The sequence below is a fragment of the Bos javanicus genome, chromosome 9 (genome assembly GCF_032452875.1).
Source record: "Bos javanicus breed banteng chromosome 9, ARS-OSU_banteng_1.0, whole genome shotgun sequence".
Classification (NCBI taxonomy): domain Eukaryota; kingdom Metazoa; phylum Chordata; class Mammalia; order Artiodactyla; family Bovidae; genus Bos; species Bos javanicus.
In genome coordinates this window covers 36,347,259-36,366,512 of record NC_083876.1, presented here as the reverse complement: position 1 = coordinate 36,366,512, position 19,254 = coordinate 36,347,259, and the positions used below count along the sequence as shown (strand labels likewise).

General features: G+C 41.5%; 1 protein-coding gene across 14 annotated transcripts in view; it reads right to left on the bottom strand.

Moving 5' to 3' along the window:
• Positions 1-19,254, bottom strand: part of HS3ST5 (heparan sulfate-glucosamine 3-sulfotransferase 5) — a 298,321-nt gene that overhangs the window by 75,503 nt on the left and 203,564 nt on the right. For 2 of the 14 annotated variants that reach the window (XM_061427521.1, XM_061427524.1), the window contains exon 4: positions 17,345-17,476. The exons of 11 other annotated variants lie outside the window; for them this stretch is intronic. The gene's annotated coding sequence lies outside the window, so the exon portion shown is untranslated. Of the gene's footprint in view, positions 1-14,172; positions 14,352-17,344; positions 17,477-19,254 lie in introns of those variants that run through there. One more of the 14 variants, XR_009738450.1, reaches the window with a different exon arrangement.

Below are 19,254 nucleotides of genomic sequence, written 5' to 3'. Positions count from 1 at the left end.
ACTGTGGTAGTTTTATGAAGTGAGAGAGGAAGGTAACTTAGTTACTATTAAAAGCATTTCACAAGAAAAAAAGAGTTTATTTCACATCATGACCAAATTTTCCAAATGCATTTCTAAAATTACCTATGTAATTGCTAGCCTATAGAAAAATCTACCTCAGCACACAAATGTTTCACAGGAAAAATTGGGCAATGTCACCAGAGAATGCATGACCCCACAGATGCATCAAAGTTGTATGCATAATTTTGGAAATGGGGTGGAAACTACCTTAATGTTCCAATTGTCATACATTTCAGGAGCAATCTAATGCAAATATCTACTACATAGATTGTCAAAGAGAAGTAGATAAAGACAATATCAGTTCAGTTCAGTTGCTCAGTCGTGTCCAACTCTTTGCGACCCCATGAATCGCAGCACGCCAGGCCTCCCTGTCCATCACCAACTCCCGGAGTTCACTCAAACTCACATCTATCGAGTCAGGGATGCCATCCAGCCATCTCATCCTCTGTCGTCCCCTTCTCCTCCTGCCCCCAATCCCTCCCAGCATCAGGGTCTTTTCCAATGAGTCAACTCTTTGCACGAAGTGGCCAAAGTATTGGAGTTTCAGCTTCAACATCAATCCTTCCAATGAACACCCAGGACTGAGCTACTTTAGAATGCACTGGTTGGATCTCCTTGCAGTCCAAGGGACTCTCAAGAGTCTTCTCCAACACCACAGTTCAAAAGCATCAATTTTTCAGCGCTCAGCTTTCTTCACAGTCTAACTCTCACATCCATACATGACCACTGGAAAAACCATTACCTTGACTAGATGGACCTTTGTTGGCAAAGTAGTATCTCTGCTTTTCAATATGCTATACAGGTTGGTTATAACTTGGCAATATAAGTGACCATATTTTAGGAGAGATTCCAAAAATAGGAAACAAAGTAGCAAATAAAAGTTCTGTTCTTGAAATGTTGCAAAAGTAAACTTTAAATAGTTAGCTACTTTCCCTATACATTCAGTAAGCAAAAAAATGCAAAGTAGTCTCCCTCCTTTGACAATAATTTTTCAACTACAAAAATACATAATACTATATCAGCTTTTAAAAGACAGTTTTAAAAGAGTGTGTCATATGGAGGGAAAATGTTCTTAAAGTTCTTAGGGACCACAGTTTTTATATAATGATTAGAAACTAGGGGGAGCTAAATTGAAATAATATTTCTTTAAAAGTCCTTCAGGAAGCTGACTTTTTAGATGTGAATATTTTAAGATTTGTGTATCACTAACCAAAATTCTTTATCAATTCACTTTCTATTCACATATACACATATATATGAATTATATAAGTAAATTCCATGTTTAAGTGAAATTTCATACATAAGAAAATTTTTTGCCCCTTTTCTCTCTATATTTCTCTTTCTGACTATTATAGTTCCCTACCAGTGTTCGCCATCAGCTTTGGCCTTAATCCTGTAGGCATTCAATATTCCAGTGTACCCTTCCACTATATGCCAAGTGTGTGACTGTGGTGTGACTCCCATTTGGAAATTCCTTTCCCGTTACTGTATAGTGTGTTTTATTCCTCATCTTAATTTTTCTATATTTATTTTATAAATATTTTGCATCCTATATCTTAAATTTCCTATTGCCTTTTTCAATAATCTTATAGATTATTGAATGATTCACCTTTTTCAATAGTCTTATAGCTTATATCCTCAGGGAAATATTCTCAGACACCAGTCTATTAACTGTTGCCAAAAGAGAGAATGGGGCTTCCCTGATAGTTCAGTTGGTAAAGAATCTGGCTGCAATTCAGGAGATTCCAGTTCAATTCCTGGGACAGGAAGATGTGCTGGAGAAGGGATAGACTACCCACTCCAGTATTCTTGGGCTTCCCTTGTGGCTCAGCTGGTAAGGAAACCTGCAATGTGGGAGACCTGGTTCGATCCCTGGGTTGGGAAGATCCCCTGGAGAAGGGAAAGGCTACCCATTCCAGTATTCTGGCCTGGAGAACTCCATGGACATGGGGTCGCAAAGAGTCAGACATTACTGAGCAACTTTCACTTTAAAGAGAGAATGAGAAAAATAAGGACCATGCAGTGACCATAATGTGCATACCATGGTATAGACAGTTGATTTGTAAACAGTATATTCACATGATTTTATGAATTCCCAGTAAAACTTTGCAAAAATACCCTTCATTTTTTTTTATCATTTTCTGCTACAACGAATTAAAATTTATTGGCAAATGTAATTTTGTTTTCAAATATCCATATCAATTTTTTTTTTCTTTTTTAACTTTTGATGCTAATTTATTCATAGGGTTTACTGTTAAGTTTGCCATATCTTGTTATGTTATATAAACGTTGGAAATGAATAAAGATTACCCTCTCATTCTCACAGTAGCTGGCTAGCCAGCATAGTTAGATTGTTGTTCAAAATTCAGCCAAATACCAGCAGGACAGGCATTTTCCAAAAATGTGCTATTAGTCACAGTGCTGTTCCATGCTGTCCACCTGAAATATAAGAGCAACAGCAAACAGGGCAGTTTTCACAGCCTGGAGGTGGCCTGCCCTGATTTAAAGGAGAGTTCTGGCTGGGACAGTGGAGAAAAGCAGACTTATGAATAGTTTCAGGTGCAGTAGATATTAAACAGCTCTTGCACCAAAGCACACGTGTACGCCTCCTGTGAACCAAGGCCGGGTGCAGTAGTTCTGGAAGATGGGCTAACCGCTGGACCTGTGGGCCTCGTCCCCTTCATCAGCTGAGGCGAAGACTCCTTCAGGCTACTCCGAATTCGGAGGACTTGACTTTTGACTTTCTTCTGGGAGATTTTCAGGGCTAGGTAGACTGTACCTTATGTGACATCTTCACTGTTCTCTTATCCACATTATGCTTCTGTCAGCTGAACCTCTAATCAACCCTCCAGTTTCATCCCTCTCCCCAGAGCCCTTCCATTGTACTTGCTCCCCAGTGGCCTCATCCTCCTCCTATGTATCCCCATTTCTTATTCCGTTTCTCAGCCCCTCCTCCAGGGTCCTCTGGCCCTGCATCAAGACCTGCTCCTTCTGGATTATTCTTCCCACACAGATTGCATCATTTCCCTTTCAGTCTTCTGCCCATCAGATTATGATGCTGGATCTGGTCTCCATGGACCTGTCCATTCCTCCATCTTCCTCCCTCAGAGTCAGCTTCTCTGAACCTCCCCAAGCTCTGAGCCTAGATTCTTAGGGTTTTAGAAGTGGAAGGAACTTGAGAGCCTCTCTAGCCCAGGACTCCACTGTTCATCTGAAAACACTGAGGCCAAGGGAGAGGATGGGGTTGTTTGCAGAGGACAGTCCTTGCTCCTCTGTTCTATCCTGTATCTGTGTGTGTGGATGTGTAAACACAGGTACATTTTAACTAGATTTCTGTCCATTTGGTGGTATTTTTGTAATTTAACCCAAGAAAATGATTCCAATGATAGAAATTTTAGGGTGGGAGACAGGAGTGTCTATCTTAACAGGCCACCAGAAAATATATTTTAGAGCAATTATGTCATTCAAAAGATATTGAGCACTTGTGGTATACTGGACGCTGTCTTAAGCACCAAATAAACAAGATAAAGTACTTTGAGGAGCTCAGTTGTAGCAGGGGTGAGGGGTACGCACATGGATAGTTATAACACACTGTGATAAAATCAGAGCTAGAGATAGTAGAGGGCGTCTCTATTCTCTATTTCTCAGAGCACTGAGAAAGTGAGTTGCTTGGCAAAAGGTGAAGGGAGTTTCAGGGAGATGATCATGAGATGAATCTCAAGGATGCAAAGGAATCATGCAGGCTGAGTGAAGGACAGAGAGAGGCTAGGCCAGGCAGAGGGAGCAAGATGGGGATGTGGGGGATACCATGGAGAAGAGAGAAGAGAGAAATTAAAAACAGTACAAGTTTGAAGATGCACTGAATCAAGAAACTGTCACACCTCGAAGCCAGAAGCTAGGAACATGCTAGGCTGTACATACCAGGTTGACATGCATGGCTGACAGCAATAGCAGCTGTCTACTATGTGCTGGGCTCTGCGTGAGGAAATTTACATTTAGACTTTGTGGAATCAGCACAAGCACGTGAGGTGGGTGTTGTTATTATTATTTGTTTACAAGTAAAGGAACCGAGGCCAGGAGAGGTTAAGTAACTTGCCCAAGGCTGCACTGCTGACCTGGATCCAAGGTCCGACCCAAGGGTCTTATGCAAACTCTGGATCACTTAGTCATCCCTTTCCCTCTCCAATACAGGGCTGTCTGGGTGGAGGGGCCCCAAAAGTTTTGGAGGCCCCAAAAGTGGGAGGGAGGCCCAGGAAGGAGTCCTTCCCAGGCAAGCAGGCAGGCAGGCAGGGTCCTCTGCATACAGCTGCAGGAAGGTAGAATCAGCAGAGAATAGACTTTGTTACAGCTCCACTCAGTGGCCCTTAGCCCTGGAAGCCCAGCAGAGTCGTCAAGGAGATACCAGCCTGGGCTTCACTCTGCTGCTGCTGCTGCTAAATCACGTCAGTCGTGTCCGACTCTGTGCGACCCCATAGACGGCAGCCCAACAGGCTCCTCTGTCCCTGGGATTCTCCAGGCAAGAATACTGGAGTGGGTTGCCATTTCCTTCTCCAATGCATGAAAGTGAAAACTGAAAATGAAGTCACTCAGTTGTGTCCGACTCTTAGCGACGTCATGGACTGTAGCCTACCAGGCTCCTCTGTCCCAGGATTCTCCAGGTAAGAGTACTGGAGTGGGTTGCCATTGCCTTCTCCAGGGCTTCACTCTAGAGGTTCCCATTTAACTGGGAACTGAGCAGTAGGTTTCAAAAGATCCTCAGGTGACTCTAACAGCAGTCAGGCATACTGGAAATCGCTGCTTCTATGCAAGGCTTGGGGTGTGTCTTCTTATATAGGCCCTGGATACATTTCCCTTTCTCCCTATTCTCTGTCAATCTTTCTTTCCCTCCAATATCAAAATTTTTGCACCTATTCAGGTTCCCTTTAAGCTCACATCACAGTCACTGCTTACCCCTCTATTATCTGTGCTTACTCTCACATCCTGGTGAAAAGATATCAAAGATACAAGGGCTGAACAGGAAGAGAAAACTCAGAAACACACAGGGAAGGGATCCTGTCCATGCATGAACTCAGTGACTGATTAGTTTCCTGTATAAGTGATGGCTAGGCTGCAGAAACAGGGTGGAAGGGGTGTGAGAGATAAGACCCATCTGGCCAAGAGGTAAGGACTGGGAGGGTGCCATGGGCTGTTTCTTCAGAGCCCCCGAGGAAACATCTTTCATGTTTCTCCTATGCACTGACTGCAAGCCTGTCTGCACCCCTCCTGTTCCTTCCATCATTTGCAGCATTATTCATAGGACTGCAGATTCTAGGCTGGACTGTGATTCAGATGCTATCCTGAGAGATAACCTATTCATTTGATTTTTTTTTTTTAATGTCAGAAAAGTTAAGCCAGGTAAGAAAATAGATGAGTAAGCTGTGGAAAGGGACTGTGCCCCAAAGTCAGGGACAGGATGACCAAAGCCCTTCTCGCACAGGGAAAAGTGTAGAAATGGATAGGATGCTAAGGGCAGAAAGCAGCAGCAGGGTCTGTTACGGAGGTAAGGAACACAAATAATCCACAAAGCCTGGGCTGTCAGAGTCAGGCAGATGCCAGTACACCCCATCTGCTCTCACCCTCTCCCACCGCTCCTTGCTCACTCTGAGCACTAAACACATCTGCCTACATTCCTTACACACGGTCTCTTTCCTTTGCCCTGCTCTTCCTCTGCCTAGAATGATCTTCCCTGATCTCCCAGTGAATTACCCCTTTACTTTCTTCATGCGTGTACCCTCGTGCGTGCTCAGTTGCTAAGTCCTGTCCGACTCTTTTCAAACCCATGGGCTGTAGCCCACCAGGCTCCTCTGTCCATGTAATTCTCCACGCAAGAATACTGGAGTGGTTACCATTATCTTTTCCAGGTTATCTTCCTGATCCAGGTATCAAACCCGAGTCACCTGCATCTCCTGCATTGGCAGGTGGGTTCTTTACCACTGAGCCATCTGAGTCTTTATTCAAATGCCGCCTTCTTCATGAAGACTCCCCCAGACACCTTATTTATCTCTTGAGCCAACACTCCATCCCCCTTCTCTGCTTTTTCTCCATATCAGTCTTTATACCATGGAGGCAGAGATATTTGTTCTTTGCTTTATTTGCAGCATCTAGAATAGAGACTGACACATGATAGATACTTGATGCATACCGAATAAATGAATGAATCCTGCTTTGCCTTACAATTGTTAGAATAATTGTCTGTCTAGCTCATTAGACTATCCATCTCTAAGGACAGAAATGCACTGTATTCCCCTTGTATCTCTCACAGCACCTCCTACACAAAAGTTTACATGTATTGTTATAATGAGGGCTTCCCAGGTGCTTCATTGGTAAAGAATCTGCCTGCCAATGCAGGAGATGCAGGAGACATGGGTTCAAACCCTGGGTTGGGAAGATCCCCTGGAGGAGGAAATGACAATCTATTCCAGTATTCTTTCCTGGGACATTCCATGGACAGAGGAGTCTGGTGGGCTACAGTCCACGGGGTTGTGAAAGAGTCGGACATGACCGAACAACTGAGCATGCACACACGATTATTATAATAAACTGAATTAGGCATTACCTTGACATCCTTCAGCTTCTCCTGAAGGAGCTAGTTTATTTGGTTGGCGGCTACTGTCATGTACTGCCCTTATTTTACGGTTTTGGCACTGACTCACTTGAGAATACAATTCCAGAAATTTATGGCAATTTAAAAGCTTTGTTTAGTTCAAGAGGAGGTCACTGTAGACAATTCCTCATTTAATTTGCATAATCCTAGTACTTCCAATCATTGTGGACACCTTCAGAGAGGAAGGCATGGGGGTGATTTTCATATTGGGCTCAACATCTTTTTTTTCAGTTTGGTTCTTTTAATTATAATAGTTATAAAAATGATATTTATGGAGTGCCAAAAGTCTTGGTGTTTTTATGAAGAATTACTTTTGGAAATAACATCATTCTAGACATTTTGCCTTCTTAATTCATTCAGAGAACATAACGTATTCTGCTGAGGAACTATCACCAAAGTATTTTTTCTTTTAAATAGGTATGTGAATATGACAATATAATGTATTGTAGCAATCTTATTTCAATGACTTTTTGGATAACGGCAGTATCCAAGTAGAAACCTGAGAATTATCTCTTCGTGAATAGGTTATCTGGGAAAGATATTCTGATGAAATATCTTAATGAAAACAATTCCCATTCCTCCCTTTCTTCTCACATATCGCCTTCACAATTTTGAAGTAAAAAAGTTAACAGCATGCTAGTCTTAACTCTTGGATACTAGGAAATCATCATGTTGCACTTGAGAAAGCCACTTGTTTTAGTGAAAGTGATAAAAGAAATACACACCTATGGATGATACACAGACAAGATCTGCTGCAGTTCGAGACCTAAAATGTTTAGTATCTCACTGTTGAGGTGCCAACAACTGGGTTTTGGACTTGGTATTGCTCCATAAATATCTGCTGAATTGCTAGAGTAAGCAACTAATAAATTAAGTTGGGCATACAAAAGAGTAAAAACATTGGCAGGAAATGTTAGGGCTTTTCCCAGGTGACCATTCAGAATCTCCAACTTCTACCTCTCCTGTAGGCTGAGAGGATGCTCTAATGAAAGGAGAGGTTGAGAGAGGTAAGTCCTTCTGTCCCAGCTCCTAATGAGGCAGGTGCTGTCATCAAGTCACTCTGACTCCACCCCTCTGCTTGGCTTCTACTCTTTGTCTACCTTTTATAGTCAATTCTTTTCTTCCTCTTTTATCTCCCCCATGTTTCCCATTTCTCGAGGTTAATGTCCCCTTTGGCATCCAGCATTATGTCCCAGTGGTGACACTGACTAAAATGATAGTTGGATCTTTGAGGGAAAAAGCAGTTTTAGGCTTCCTTATACATGCTTAGTCACTCAGTTGTGTCTGACTCTCTGCAAGTCAATAGACCGTAGTACGCGAGGCTCCTCTGTCAATGGAATTTTTTCAGGCAACAGTACTGGACTGGGTTGCCATTTCCTCTTCCGGGGTATCTTCCTGACCCAGTGATCGAACCTGTGTCTCCTGTGTCTCCTGCATTGTAGGCAGATTCTTTACCCGCTGAGCTATCAGAGAAGCCCCAGACTTCTTTAATACCCCCAAATAATATGGACAGAGTACAGATGCACTTAGCTACCATTTATTAAATTCCTCCTACAGGCCAGGTACTGTGCCAGAGGCACTACATACGTTATCTCTAATCCTAAAAAGAACAGTAGCATGTGCTTAAAGTCACACCTTTAAGTACCTTGCTTAAAGTCACACCACTAGTAAGTGGAAGTAGCAGAATAAACATCCACATCTGATTCCTGAGCCCATTATATGTGCACATGTACATTCATTCATCCATTTGACACTATTTACTGAGTATTATAATGCAGACAAGTTCCTAGGTATTGGGGCTAGGAGACAGTCACCAACTTCATGAAGTGAGAGGTATATTGGTTTTAACTACTGAATTTGAACTTAAAAAAGAATATTTTCTTCACAAATTCACTTTTCAGATTTCCTTTGTTCTCCAAAAAAGGTGACTTGGCACAGTTGGAAGCAAGGTATTTGGGTTAATAAGATCTTGTCTGTAATTGCTGTTAGAGTTGCTGCTGCTTAAAATGATGGAATTTTGGGGAAGGCAGGTCATGACATTAGGAGAAGTCAGGTGAAACTTAAAAATAGACGCCAGTCAGGAGAAACTGAATTTAGACTGAGCAGGTAATCATTTAGGAACATCTGACATGTACTCGGGAGTTTCCCAGGTGGCTCAGAGGTAAAGAATTCACACAGCAATGCAGGAGACATGGGTTTGATCTCTGGGTCAGGAAGATTCCTGGAGAAGGAAACAGCAACCCACTTCAGAATTCTTGCCGGGATAATCTCATGGACAGAGGAGCTTGGCTGACTATAGTCCATGGGGTTGCAAAGAGTTGGGATGCGACTGAGCGACTGAGCATACTACATGTACTTTAACTTCTTTCTTAGCCAACTTATGAAATCAAATGACTGAAAATGCCACCCTTCATAGCCCTTTGGGCATAACCCACCTACAGTGCTCTGCTGGTAAATGTACAGTGTGGGCTTAGTTGCTCAGTCATGAGCAACTAAGAGTTGGCTCTTTGGGATACCATGGACTGTAGCCCACCAGGCTCCTCTGTCTGTTGGGATTCCCCAGGCAAGAATACTGGAGTGGGCTGCCATGCCCTCCTCCAGATCTTCCCAACCCAGGTCTCCTGCATTGCAGGTGGATTCTTTATCGTCTGAGCCACTGGGGAAGCCCATGAATGCTGGAGTGGGAGGCCTATCCCCTCTCCAGGGAATCGTCCTGACCCTGGAATTGAACTGGGGTATCCTGCATTCCAGGCAGATTCTTTACCAGCTGATCTAAAGGAAACATTTCTGTAGACTCCACTCCTGGACCAGAGAGCCAGGCTGTGTGCACCACAGAGACGGCAGTGGGGAGTGTGCTGTGCCAGGAGCAGCATCCTTCTGTCTTAGAGGAGTATCTTTGTGCTGTTGCCCAAATCTTCTCCCCACTCTTCTTTCATCTTTACTGCAATGACTTTGTTTCAGCTTTGTTTTCAACTATCTCTGAGCTTTGCTGTTGAACAGCGAGGCCATCTGGGATGCATTATCATAACTGCTTAATCTCAACTGCTTAATCTGGCTGAGATTGGGTGAGGAGACTGAAGCAAGTTGGAAAAGCAGTTGGAAGAGTCTATGAAGAGCTCAGAATTTTAAAACTCATCCCAATAGCATGGGGGATAAAGGGGAAAAATGGTCAAGGAAGGCAGAGGAGGCCTCTGCAGATAACTTTATCTTCTGTGTGAGTAATCCTATTTATCTTTGATCTGCTCTAGATGGGCAAATAGAAAAGTGCCCAATAAACTAAAGTGTAAAGTGAAAGTCGCTCAGTGGTGTCTGACTCTTTGTGATCCCATGGATTTATATAGTCCATGGAATTCTCCGGGCCAGAATAATGCAGTGGGTAGCCATTCCCTTCTCCAGGGGATCTTCCCAACCCAGGGATTGTACCAAGGTCTCCCGCATTAAAGGCAGATTCTTTACCAGCTGAGCCACCATAGAAGCCCAAGAATACTATATAAAATCCCAATACTATATAAATCCCAATAAACTAAAGTAGGATGTAACTGTTGAATTCAGAATGAAAAATACAACAAGATTCCTATCCATGTAAAGATTCATACCCTATTGCTTATTTAATACATCTTGGATTTCCAACTCCATGTTAGGTTTGGCTTGTTGAACTTGAAACTGTTGCAGAATTTGTACCCAGCTCTTTAGCTACCATTTTTGCGGTATCTTCAACTTATGAGGCAATATGCAATATTAGCAAAAACACTGCCGGGCGTCAATAGACCAAATGGGTTTTGATCATACTGACATTAATGGTAGCAACAGAATTAGAACCCACATTCGATTCAAAAGCCCAAATATGTCCAAATAGTTCATTTATGCATTCACTGAACATCCACTAAGTACCAGTGGAAAATCATTTTACCTTACTGGATCTTGGTTTCTTTTTTAGTACAATGTGGGAAATAGACAAAACTTGAATTTTCCAAGTGATGAATACAAACTACTGGTTATGCTAGAGATGACTGTAATTCATGCACAGGGACTTGGCATTAAATAACATTGAACCACCTGGGGTAAGAGTTATTTCCCTCTAATTCCTTTTTTAATCCTCCTGTTTATTCAAGGAGAAAAGTCTCAGTTTGATGCTACAATGTCTTTAATATCCCCAAACAATTTCAACTATGTAGCACAAGAAAACCTGGCTATCAGTTTCAAAGGATTTTGGCCCTATCTGGCTAGGATTTAATAACATTACTTTGCCTTGTCTGTATTTTTTATGGTTCACTTCAATTTATTGGAAAGTGTATTGGTTTTCCATTTCAAATCGTGATGTAAAAGTTCCTTTTATAATAAATGCATTTAATATTAAAGAGTTTATTTAAACGATGTATTAAATAATTGTAAAAGTGATGGATGGGTCGGCTGAAATGAAGGTGGTGTGTGACTGGCTAGAATTTGCAATGTTTGAGATGAGTTAGAAAATCTCTAAGGTCGGCTACCCTCACTTGTCACAATGTTCTAAGATTCATTTGTAGCACTGAAGCTTTAGAAGGCACTGGATGTTCCTGATTCTATTCCACTCTCACCATGGCTGAGCCCTGACACAGGGCACTAGCAGCAGGTTCAGATCACTCCAAGGGCTTAGGGAAGAGCGTCTTGGACAGGGGAGCTTTGAGAGGGCCACTCTGGCATTGAGTCACCAGGGAGACGTGTGACTCATGTAAAAAAGTGGCATATCTTCTATTTTACAAATGTGCAACAGACAAGGGTTTTGGAACCAGAAAACTCTTTGCGTTTATCAGCTGTGTGGTTTTTGAGTAAGTAATTTAATGTCTCTGTTTCAATTTTCTCATTTGTAAAAACGAGAAAAATACCCACAAGGTTGTTATAAGGATTAAGTAAGGTGAGCAAATCAAGTAATAAATGGTAACTATTATTTGTATTCATACGAGGACCAAAATGAGCTTTTGAAAATATATGTTATACATGATTCTAATATCTGAAGGACAAGGAATTGGTATCTGGCTTCATTAAAATGTACTCAACAACTTTACTGATGGAAACCTGCATCTCTTCCTATCTCCCCAACCTCAGTGAATTTCTGTTTAACCAGCAGATGACAGAAACCTGGGATCATTCTAAATTGCTTCCCTTTTCTCCTTTTTCACATAAGGATCAAAATGTAATCATAGCACTCCCATGGATGGCTAAAAACAGCCCAGTGTATTAACCGAACATTTTTATCATGTAAATATAGATACTAAACTTGTTCTTTGCAGCCTATCAGTAAATCAGTGATGAAGAAGTTATTTTTCAGATCTCAAAATTTCATGTAATATTTATAGCCTCTGAATATATTTAAAGCTAAGCATACCAAGGATAAGAAAAAGTTCCATAAGGGGAGAAATAAATATGCTAAATGTGTGCAGTATATCTGTCCTACGAGGCCCAAGCATGCTTCACGCAGTGCTGAGAGTTTGTGAGTGAGAGCTAAGCTGCGTTTCCCTGGTTGTTCTTTTTAACTATAAAGGAAGGTGATAAATTATAAATGTACCCCAGCCACCCAAGTCTGACAGTTTTAATTTTCATTTTAACAATATGTACAACACCAAATGCATGAAACTCAGCTGGAATATGACAAGGCAGCAGAGGATATTCGGAAGGTGAGAGAGAGAAGGTGAGTCTGACCTTCCTGCCGGTTAGTTCTTGTCGGGCAGCCGCTGGTAGGGCAGCCGATGTATTCAGTGCCTCACACTCAGCCATCTCTGTGCTCGAAGATGACTGTTCATCTGCTGCTTTGTACCCAGGCTTACCATGCAGATGACTGCCTGAGGATTCAATTGATTCTTAGATCCTCACATAATCTGAATAAAATGAATACTTCCCTGCTTTACTTTTCATCCCACTTTTCCCCTTCATTGCCTACATTTGGTCGTCAGTAATACACATGGTATTTCTTGGTTTCCATATTGTCTCTTCTTTTTCTCTCTTGCAAATGAGACCCCTATCTTTTAATGTTCTTGCACTGCCTTTCTTTCTCCATCATTCTTATTTATTAAGCATTTTGACTCAGAACATCATTGCCTAGTTATTTCAAATGTGACCATCTCCCTGCTTTGCATGGAGTCCTCAGAAGAGGACGTGGGAAACCTGTCATTTTATAGACACTGTACAATTGCGATTAGGGTTTAAAAAGTCCCAAACAGGCCTAGTTTAAACAGGAACTATAGTTTGGGTTTGGCAAACCAATGAAAGGAATTATTAAAATGAAGTAATATCAGAAAACGAATGCCATCAACCTTCTTTATCTTTTTCATTAAAAACGAATTCCACAGGGAAACTCTGAATGTGGTCATGTGGCAGGCACCTGTGTCCTGGGAGATGAGGAAGGCAGGCAGGAAGGAGGGGGTGGTGACTGTGAAGGTAGGTGGGGAAAATGCAAAACTTGTGAGCCAAATTGAATTTAAATATGGCAGTTTTTGGAAACATGACTGTCAAGATGAATAATTATATCACCAGTAAGTATGATAGTCATTTTTGCCTTATAGGAAAATCACAGACTAGTAAATGCCTTTACAGGAAAGTGTTCAGTATAATAAAACTATTTTGAAGTCTCAGAAGAAGGGCTAACATAACCATATTTAATGGATCTAGTCTTATAAACTCTGTGCAAGGAATAATGCCATGTCAGGCTTTCCTAGAAGTCTGTCTATCTATGGGAGGTAAGCAGCGGGATGGGACAAGTGCTCCATTGAAGGGAATCATTGCCTTTGGGCTGTTTTTAGGTAAAAGTTATTCTTCCACCTCACTCATCATTTCCTATTTCATTATCACAGATTCCTCACCTAAATATATTCACAGAGAAAATTTTTCAGGTTTTTTAAAGTAGGTGAGATACAAGATGGTGACCACAGGGAGCAGTGTAGTGACTTAAACGGTGTAGGTAGCACATGTGAGGTTACTAAGCCCTCTCTTCTCCCTTCACTAATCTCAGAGTACTTGTCACTCATTATTACACCTGCCTTATCATCACTGCCCTTCCAACAAGGAGCTTATGATTGCTTTTTACTAGGTCTGTGGCTTTGCCTAAGTTACTTAACTAGTTATGCCTTAGTTTCCTTAACTCTAACGTTGGCATAATAACAGTTCTGCCTTCATGCAACTGTTGTAAAAGTTAAATGAGTTAATATCCATAAAGAGCATAGAACAATACCCAGCACATCATAAGCAGTACATAAATGTCTGATGAAAAAAACAGTGATTATCATTGTTAACAACACCCATGTTGTATTCAGTGAGAGATCACTGTGTACAATCATTGCTCTATTCTTCTCTGAGATCCGTGTTTCTCTGAGGCACTCTGCTCATGGACATGGCAGAATATGGGGTGATTAGGTCCATGGTTTTGTTGCTACTTCAATACTAGAGTTTGGCAGGCACTGCAAACTCACTTGAGGCATTCCCAGCGGCAGTGTGCTCAGCACCTCCACTCTGTGCCTGAACTGACTGGCGGGCAACTGCTCCTGACAGGACTGACGATTTGAGCATCAGGAAAACTGCTGTTCTGTATTTTTAGGCTGAAAGACTTTCGTTCTGATTTGGACTATACCAAGGCAAGCATGCTGTGTTCCCAAACATGGGCAGGATACAACTGGATAACCTAAGACCAATACATTTAATGAAATGATTACATTATTAACTGAATTCCCCACCAGTCATTGTTCACAGGTTGAAATTTCACAAAATCAAAGACTGATGAAGGCTTTTGCTTACATCACAGAGAAAAATCTGTTTAAGCCTTTGGACTATCTTTGATAAAATACTGGATGGTCTAGTTCAAGGAGTTAAAATTAAATTCTCTAAAGATTCCTACAGTCTAACCAAACATACCATTTAATGAGAGAAATCCTTGCTCAGAGATAGCTTTTACCCCATTATGTCTATAGGACAAAAGCAGAGAGACAGAAATTGACTGTGCCCAGAAAATTCACGGATCATTTTAAACATGTTCTCACCTCTGCTAGATGAAAAATGCAAAGCCTTTGGCATCAGGTAGATCTGGGCGCTGAGTTCTGACACTTACTAGCTATGTGATCTGAACTATGTTTCGGTTTCCTCATCTGCAAAGTGTGAAGCTGACATTTCCTTAAAGTTGTATGGCTAGAATTAAATGAGCAAACTTTGGTAGATCCTATGAGGGTGCCTGGCATACAAGAGCTATTCTGCAAATGCTTGTGTGCCCCCGGCTCACTGCTCTGCTCGTAGTTAGGACCTGAATAGCAGTAGCCATTAGCAGGTGAAGGTGCACCTGTGCCCACAGAGCCTGAGCCCCTCAAACAGGCTCAGCTGATGCTCTTGGAAATTATCCTCACTCGCCTACTTCTTCTCCACCCCAGCTCCTCTATGCCTTTGTTGGCTTTTGTCCCTGATTGGACCCTCACTTTTTAGTATTCCTTATGGTTTACCCTGAGACTCTTGGCTTTGAACCTGACCTCATATTTTTTATACAGATTTTGTTCTGGGTTTTTGTCCCTATTTCTTCAAGTTCCAGATTCAAGGTGTAGCTTTGTACTTCTATGTTGGTCCCAATAGCACATGCCAGTCCTTTCTCACACATGGCTCAAAGACTGCCTCACCAAAGCAAAACAAAACACCTTGCATACATTTTCATCATCTTTTCAGAAACAGAGTTTCCTTATTACAGAAAATCTCTTCTCAAAACCTCTTAGTGTGCTTTCAGTTTCATCTCGTGTCATCTGTAATGGTTCCAGCAGTAAGCCTGGACTCTCTGGGTCCTGGTTTAAGGCAGAAGCTGGGTGGGATGGACCAGGAAAGTGCATCGGGCAGGGTGAGGGGCACCAAAGCAAACACATACAGCAGATGCTGAAGTGGGAGTTCAGTCTTGGCTATCTGGGGAATTGATTGTGAGAGGGCATGAGTGGGTGAGTGTGTGCCATGGCAAGGCTCTACCATGGAAGGAAAGGGGTTATCTGCCACCAAATCGTGACTGGGCTGACTATATCTGACTATAGAGTTGTATCCACCACAGCTGAATTTAACAAATTTGTGGAAAGTGACTTTAAAAGAGTTGTTAGCATTGTGCCTCAATGCCTCTAAACCAATGGGCAGCTGAAAGGCAGATACATCTTCCTCAGGTTGCACTGAAGTGAATTGCTATTGGAAATGGGCTAACAAAATGGTTCTGAAGCCTCATCATTTTTAACAGAAAAATTTAGTCTGATCTGGAAATAAGATTGCCTTCAGCATTTCCATTAACATTGACAAAAATAACCTGATCCAGTTGCTTCTGCTTCTACATATGCCTCTTCTCTTTAAATGATAGATCTACAAGAAACCCTTTGTGGTAACCTTGTTCTGATGATTGATTACAAAGACAGCAAAGTAGGATGTTTGAGAGAATCATCTGTGATCACCATTAAAGAGAATTGGAGTTTTAAAATAAAGCAAGAACATAATCGGCTTTGTTTTTATGGCAGAGACTAGCCTAACCTGATTAAATTTTGAGAGGCTCATTGCTAGGAAAGCAGAAATCTGGCCCATAAAAGCCTGTGATCATCCAGTCTCAAATTAGGCCCCAAAGAAGGTACTCTTTCTATCTCACCTCGGATATGACTAAGGAGAATACTGGACAAAGAAGAACCTCCCAGAGGGTCTACCCAAGGGGACAAGTCCCCAGGTAGGGTAGGGAGTCCCAGAAATTCCTGATCATCAGAATTTTGGCACTGGAAGGGATTTCCTTTGATTTCTTTTCTAAAGGAATGCTTTTACTGTAGTTGTCCTATTCCTCCACTGACGTTGTGTATTGAGGGAAGATGGGTAGAGCCAGACAAATTGACTGTTTACAGGTGACAAAATGCAAACCATTTCACATTGGGAGCCATGTCTGCTCCTGATGGGAAAGGTGGTACGTGACTATGTGCTGGGTGCAAAGACTGGGCGGGACTTCAAAAGCTCCTGGGTATCTGGCCACCCAGAGGCACACACTTGGATGGGGACCACCACAGACTATGTGTCCAGCGTTCCTTGCCCCTGGATGCGGTCACATGACTGATTCTCACTAATGGGATCTGAGCTGAGTGTTGAGTGCTACTTCCACATCATTTATTTAAAGGAAAACCAATGGCCCTTCAAGTCTGCTCTTCCACTGGTGGGAGCACTGGCAGCTTCCACCATGACGAAGATGACGGAAAACAACATGGAAGGAACCTGGGTTTTGGAATAATCTAATGGAGCAGAGCCACCCTTCCAACCTGACTGCTCACTCCAAATAGTCAGGGAAGTGAGAAATGAACTTCTGTTATATGTAAGCTTCTGTTGTTTTAGATCTCTTTGGTATAGCAAATATATCCTCCTTTATCCCAATGCATGAAATCATGATTTCAGAATGATTCAATATATCTTATAAAAGAACAAATATAAGCATCATCTCTAGAATAATTTGAAATTTCAGCTCCAATGATCACCAAGTCATTTTTCTAGACATTATAAACTCTTAGGTCAGCAGAAAATTTGAATCTGGGGTATATCACACCCTCTGAAATTATATGTAAAAAAGTACAATACACACATAAAATTTTTCATTTTTATCAGCTACTCAAAAGTAGTCTTGAATGAATTCAAGTATTGTTATACCTGGTCAGGATGATCCCCTGGAGAAGGAAATGGCAAACCATTCCAGTATTATTGCCTGGAAACTCCCATGGACTGAGGAGCCTGGTGGGCTATATTCCATGTGGTCTCAAAGAGTCAGACATGACTTAACAACTAAACAACAAGAAGAACAAAAAATCTTGGTAATTCTGCATCATCCAGTATCAAGAAGAAACACTTATAAGGTTGCCCTATGCTGGTGAGATGAACATGTTAGCTAAATGACAAATGACCATTTTTGCCAATAAGATGCTCTGGTGCTCTTGGCTTAGTGTTTAGACATGAAAATTTGTATTCAATAGGCAGTCAGGAATGGCTAATCATGTTTCTCTTGGCTGCCATGAAGTACTCTTGTTGAAAACTAGTCCTTTGCTCACTATTGCCACCTGAATAGAATTAATTTAACAACACTTCCAATCCGTTGAACTGTTTTGGATGTGCCATGGAGACTGCTATCACGTGCACACATATCTAGATGTCACACAGTCTAAGTCCACACAGCCACAAACATAAAACACCACCAAGCACCATCAGGCTCCAGTCCGACATAGCATGAAACGATGGTCGTTCAGTGTTGGCCTCTTAAAGATTTTTAAGATGGGAAATCTCATAAGCAAACATAGACAGACCTGGCTGTCCTTTTGACTAAGTGCATCAAGGTAAATATTTATTTCATATATAGGAAAATACACAAGTGCCCTTTACAGAGCAGAGAATGTAGCAAGCTGTTGCAATTAGACCTTAATATGGAGGACTAGAGGGGAAAGCACTACTTCATTTTCATTCTTCAGAGATTTTGTGAAGAATATGAGGGTTCATAAATTATTTGGGTATGGTGGGAGAAGGTGAGGGGGATTGGAGTCTGTAATTCACAATATGTATTTTTAAAAAGGCTTAGATAAGGAGGTAATACCTGACTGCAGGAGATATACTCAGTAGTTACAATAAAATCCTACAAGAAAGCATTGTTATTGATGGTCATATTTATTTATCCATTATAAGCATCAAGAAAAAACCCAGAAGGGACAGTCAAGGCATTTTCTGTGAATAACACTGGGAAACTTGTGTTTTGGACATTTTCAAAACTCCAAGTATTTTGCTTGTTCTTGAAAGTGGCAATTCTAGTATGACAGGGAAGATAAACATCCTTAATAAGTTTTCATCTCACATATTTTACTGCTTGTGTAAACCATTATTAAAAACCAGAAAACAACTATTCCCTTGCTCCTGTAAACTTTAAATGGTCATTTTTCAAGTCATTCAAATGAAGGCTAATTTTGATTGAATCAAACACCAAAAATGCTCCTGATGAGGACAGGCTTATAAACCTCACCATACTGAGTCAGGGTTTGGGGGTTTTGTTTATTCTGGGCAGCATGATTTGACCCACAGAATGGCTATCTGAAACCAAGTAATAAAAATCTTTTCTATAATGGGGTTCCACTGTATTGGCTTTAAGATCAAATGTCACTTTTCTTTGATCTCTGTTGCTCAGATGTTCTCATTATGTGGAAAAGAATCCAGCAGGTGTTCAATTGTTTATTCAGTAAAGGGGAAGGTGAGCTGGGATTAAACTGTTATGACATAGCCTTGTTTTAGCCCCGATGATTCTCACTGAATCTGGAATAATTGTGTTGCTGCAATAGCAATCTTGCTAAGTACAATAGAACGTGGAGAAGCTTGGCTCAGAGGCTAATGGACTGCAGCTACCATCTGTGGGATGGAAACTAAATGCCTCTAAAAGAAATACTCATGAATGTAACTCGCCATCTTGTTGATTAGCTTTCTGGTGGACAGGATTCCAGTTGCCTAAATGAACGAGCACAAGCTCTCTCTGGAAGCCAATAAGCAGACGCATAACCGTTTGCTTTTGAATAAGCATTTGCCCAATA